Source organism: Leptonychotes weddellii, chromosome 2, assembly GCF_054177405.1.
Source record: "Leptonychotes weddellii isolate Sample4059 chromosome 2, ASM5417740v2, whole genome shotgun sequence".
Lineage (NCBI taxonomy): Eukaryota > Metazoa > Chordata > Mammalia > Carnivora > Phocidae > Leptonychotes > Leptonychotes weddellii.
The window spans coordinates 59,446,823-59,452,822 of NC_138370.1; the positions used below are offsets into that span (position 1 = coordinate 59,446,823).

The following is a 6,000-nucleotide window of genomic DNA, read 5'->3' on the forward strand; positions in this document are numbered from 1 at the left end:
TTATTGTGTTAAGGATGCTTCATACTAGAAGGTCAGAGTGCTTATGAAGAGTTCTAATGCTGACCCAAAGTTCTTTAAGAGAAACCAGATTCAAGACTCACATGATACACAAAAAGACATATCACCAGAAAGAGACCTCCAACCTTGGGTCTCTTAGTCAAGTAGCAATTAAATGGAGTTCAGAACCTCTAATTTTAATCTTTCTCGTGGACTTCACTTACCCATATGAAACAAAGAATATTACCAAAATATTCTGATTTAGGACCATAATCTTTAAAAAAGTAATATTTTATTTGAAAATCCCCATCACTCTACAACCCCTTACTCTCTAATGATATACAGTAAATGGCATATGAAAAACACCTTCTCCTACCCTTTTCCCCATAGTCAATCACTAATTATTGTTTATGATAATATCTAAATATACTCAAATGTGGTCTACTTATCTGTATCTCTATTCCAATCATCCAAGTTCATTAGCCTATACTAACATTGTACTTGCCTTGTGGCTGGCACGATCTATGGCACATTAACTCATTTGTTTCCCATGAAAACCCTTGAGGCAGGAACTATTATTATTCCCAAATAGGGATTTTGATAGGAAAACTGAAACACAAGATTTAGTGATTGGCCCAAGGTCACACAGCTAGTAAGTGAAAGATGCCGTGTTCAAACCTAGGCATCTGGATTCAAAGTCCATGCATTTAACTAATGGATAATACTGTTTTTCTCACTTGGATTATTGGAATACCTGCCCAACTTCATCCTTAATCCAATATTCCCTTTCCATTCAATTCTCCACAATATAGCCAGAATAATTTTTTGAAACACAAATCTGAAAATATCTGAGAAGTAAGGGTTACCTCATCCAAGACTGAAACCTCTGAAATGCCCTATAGAAACCACCCATGCCACAATGCTTAATTCCACCAATTCAGGTCAACCACACAGTTTTAAATTATTAAATACCTGATATTTTTTTAAATCTCAAGGGTTATTTCAATCCAAGGAAATGGAAATAAGCTATCCAGTAACATAATCTACAACAAGCCAGAGCATAATACCAAGCATCCTTTCAAATTAACTAATCCCATTTAAGGGATAAGACCAGTGCAATCTTATTTCATTTTATTTCCTTTACAAAAAATAGAATATCTGTAGAAAAATAGATTTGCTTCATGAATAAGAGCATTGCTACAATACATACAGATTCTAATAACCAATTCCAGACAATCAATAAATAATAGGCAATAGTTTTCAGCAAGTACTAAATGATATGCAAGGAAAGGAAAGCAAGATTGGTTATTTCTGTGAGTGGCTTTTATTTATCAAATATCTCCATTTTCCTTTTATTTATGAAATATTTCCTTTCCTTTCCTAGGTATTTACTAATCTTCAGCTTACTTCTGTCTTTCTAACATAAGTTTTCTAGGATTTCTAGGTTTTATCTGTGTACTATATCAATTGCATCTCCTCCTTTATTACCAATCTTCTGCATGGTAGTCTAATGTAGCTCAGAAAACTGAATATATTCATTTCAAACTTTAACATAAAATAGAGATGAGATTTCTGCCCTTTATTTATGTTCATATTTTGTCCTTGTCTGAGTACAGAAGTTGAAAATAACCTTTAATGTGTTTGACTGGGCTCATTCTTCACATAAGTGAAAAAACTCTTTCATTGTTAAAACTCTTCTAGGCAAATTCTGCGGTGATTTCTTATTTTATAAATGGATATATGCGTACTGACATGTACATCTTAAATCTTAAGTTTGTTCAGAAATTGATGATTCCATATGACATATAAAAAGGGGAAATTGCTATAAAATTCCCTCTGGGTTGATCTTATTTCATTTTCCATGAAGTGTTGGCATGTTATCTAAATACTATAGGAATATCAGGCGATCTGATTTATTAATGAGACCTCTTCTTCTCATCATAAGGGAAAGAGCTTCTCTGATGGGGACAGTAGCAACAGTATCAGCAGAATGCTTGATAAAGAACGCTCCTGTTTGAATGCATAGACAGTCTTAATAAGGAGCCATACCTTTCATTTTCCATTTGTTTTAGACTCTGAAGTGAGTTGTCAAGGGGCCTCCTGGTCATTGTGGCCATCTGGAAACACTTGGCTTTGGCCCAACAACAGGCACAAGCTGTACAAGACTTCACAAGAAATTATAATTCACCTGATTCAAAAGGCACTTTTTTTTCAGGCAATTCAGCTAATTCTCCAATGAGCATAATTTGGTAACAATGGCCTTTCTTTCCTGACTATCTCTGGTCCTTCCAAATCCTCTTCCCTTATCCTTTATCTCTTCGTGGTACATATTCAATTGTCTATTTGTCTGTAGCTTCTTTTTTTTTCTAGGTATTTCTCTCTCCATGTCTCTTTTCTATACATACAATTAACAGTCATTTCGTCAACGCTGCTCCTCTCTCTCTCTTTACCTTAAGTCAGTCACTGTCTTTGTCCCTAAGCATGATAAGGATATCATTGAGATTTACAACCAGGAATCAATCAGAATGCTGACCTGAGCTGAGGTATTTTGTTTATCCAGTTTGCAGTGATCATCTCAAGATAAAACAAAACAAAAACAAAGAACTTTGTGCTACACTTCTAACATTCTAACCCCCAAATACCCCAGAGTATTTTTGCATTCTAACACTGATGCTTTCCCCAGTATACCACAGATACATGACCCTGTTGACAAAATACACAAGAATCTTAGGCGCACTGCCTTGAAATTACTCCTCACTTGATTAGAAATTAAACTGCTCATTATGATCTCAACTTTATTTCCCAGCTATCCTTCCAAATTTTAAAGCCATTTCCCTAACTTATATCCATCTTCAAAGACAGGATTTACTATCACTGAGAATATCCAAATAATGTGTCACAAGCAGTGGAATAATTCCAAAGATAGCTTTCCAAAGTTAGTTAGATAATAACAGCACCCTACATATATTCATTCTTTTCCTATGTCATCTCTGGAGGCAGAGGAAGGAACAGAAAAGATCAGTTTCACCTCTAGTTCCATGGCCCATATAATCACCTTATGAAACACTATTACAACTTTCTGAATGATTATGCTGATTAATATTAAAGTTGCATTCATGTCTTGAGACTCAAAACTAATTGCAAACTGGTAGGTAAAGATGCTCTTACTGAGTTCTACTCTAATAAAATATTTAATATGAACTTTGAGAAGCTCAGCAAAGGGAAGTCCTTTTAAAAGACACTTTAGGTCGGGCGCCTGGGTGGCTCAGTTGGTTAAGCGACTGCCTTCAGCTCAGGTCGTGATCCTGGAGTCCCGGGATCGAGTCCCACGTCGGGCTCCCTGCTCAGCGGGGGGTCTGCTTCTCCCTCTGACCCTCTTCCCTCTCTTGCTCTCTGTCTCTCATTCTCTCTCTCAAATAAATAAATAAAATCTTTAAAAAAAAAAAAGTAAAAGACACTTTAGGTCAAACAGCAGAAATTATCATCTCCTGGGTGTAAGTAATTTGCTGATTATTGCACTTTTTATTACAAGCCCAGATGATATAAGCCAATAACAATGCTGATGGTGCATTCACCTCCCATTTTTTTCTCATGGGTCATTCTGCTCATTGGTGCTGCTAATGTAGCATACTCGATACAGTCTGGAGGATCTTGCGTGGTTATTTAGTAGAGAGGCAAAAAAAGAACAGGGCATGATTTATTTTTGTTTTACATTTTTTATACTAAATTGCCATTCACTTCAATGAAACAGCATAGGCTGCTTCATAAGCAGGAATAGTGACAGCCCCTTTGCAGCTTGTGCAAAGTCTGATAAAAGCTGCATCACCAAGCAATCCTGACTTCAAAATCTGGAGCCCACTGAAAATATCTCTTCTCTCCTCACTAAATTTCTGACATTAACCCCTTGCAAACTTTGACCCTGATTTTACTATTGAAATTTCCCTATCATCTGTCAATAATGATCTCCTACTCACTAAATCCAATCATCTTTTTCTGAGATAAAGCTTTCTTAGCCTCTCTGAATCTATTAATCAAAAATTTGCTTCTTGATCTCTCTCTCTCTCCCTCTCTCTCTCTCTCCTGCTATTAGGCTTGTTCTCCTCCAATCCCTTCTCCACATTGCTGCCAATGTAAAATCATACCATCTTGGTACTTTTCCTCTCCCTCTAATTACCTTTCACTCACTTATCTTTTTTTTTTTTCCCCATCCCAAATTAAAAAGGCATTCTCCAAGGATCTGTCTTCTGATTGTTTTTTCTTCTCTTTTTGCATCTTATCTCTTAGTGGTCACATTTCTTTTAAGAAGGTCAAATTCAACTTTTTATGCATGCTTCCCAAAACTTCACTGGCACCTCAGTTGTCTCCCTTTGTCTATTTATTTACTGAACAAATACATACTGTAATCATTCAATGAAATGAGCATGGTGTTAGGCTTAGAAACTGCCACAGCAAACAGGGTAAATATTGTCCACGTTAGCTGGAATTGCTAGCCTAGCTCCAATCTCTCACCCTCCAATATCACCCACTGGAAAAATGTCTAATTCCCTATCATTCAGCTACTTCCATAAAAACAGGGGGAAAATCCTGAAAATTTTATCTTACAAATCATGTGTTTGTGTTGATTTTTTTTTCCCTTTCTGCTCATGGCACCATAACTCCTGTAATCATTGGTCTTCTATATTTCAGAATAATTAATTCATTATTCTTCTTTGTTCTGTTCATGACATTTATAAAAATCTCCGTTTTATTCTACTTCATTCATTCCCCTCTCCCTTGTCCCTGTCCTCCACCGCCCACTTGTGATCTCTCTCAAATAAATAAATAAAATTAAAAAAGAAAAGAAAAGAAAAAATGAGCTGCAACAGTGTTGGCAACTAGTAAGATCCATATAAGTCTCTTGTGACCTCCCTACATATTATATTCCATATTCTAATCAATGTTGGTATTAACTATTTATTAGTCATGTATCAGGACTTTGTCTTTTTTCTTTAGCCTAAAATACACCAATTCCGTAAGGCAAGTGTTCATATATTAAAATAAAACCCTTCTTTTCCAAATATGAGGGTCACTCCAGACTTTTTCCTTTCCTTAATCCCCACCATACAAATTGTCACAACTGTCCCCTTTGACTTCTCAAATCTGTCCTCTCCAACTCGCCTGGCATTGTCTTCATATGGTCCTCAAACATTTATTGACTGGATTGCTGCAGTAACTTCCCAAATAACCCCCTTTATAATAAATCTCTTTCTTATCATGGCAGACATAACGCTCCTGCTTAAAATCCATCGATGTCTCCCCATTGCTTAGAGAATAATATACATAACAGTGCTCAGGTGTTACCTGCTCTGTGTGGTCTGAGTTACATGCCTCTCCTACATGTGATTCCAAAGCAATCTGCATTTTTGCATATTAGCCTGAGTCATAATTGTTTGGCTTTGCCCTTGAACTCTGAGCTAACTGACAGCAGAGAATGAAGTGCTGTTTATCTCACATACTTGGCACACAACAGCACTTGACAAATGTCATGTAATAAAATACCCAGTTCTTCCATGAAGGCTGTCCTGCTTACCATCAACTGAATAGGATTTTCCCGATTATGAGCCCCTCCCTCATGGGAGGTACAGTATGAAGTACAGTATGTTTGAGTGAGCATGTGTTTGTGTGTGGGGAGGGGCGGGGAGGGTGACTCGTGACCTCCTCAAGAGCAGGGTTCAGTGTGAGAGCAAAATAAGAATACCTGAATTAGAAGGCCAATTTCATCCTTCGCTGGTCATCTGGTAGGAGGAGTCACTGAACCTGAGCCTGTTTCCTTGTCTACTCAGTGAGGATATTAATTCTTCTCCTGCCTAACCTGGAGGAATGGTTTAACGTTTAAATTCAACAATATAGAGGGAAATGCTGGGGGAAATATAAATCATGAAATAAATGTGCTAATGACAGAAAATCCAACCAGAGGCATTTGTACTCTCTGCAATACCCAATTCAGGAATTTTCACAAGCACA

General features: G+C 36.9%; 1 protein-coding gene across 5 annotated transcripts in view; it reads right to left on the bottom strand.

Moving 5' to 3' along the window:
- GRIA2 (glutamate ionotropic receptor AMPA type subunit 2) overlaps positions 1-6,000 on the bottom strand; it is a 145,574-nt gene that overhangs the window by 78,384 nt on the left and 61,190 nt on the right. The window lies entirely within an intron of this gene.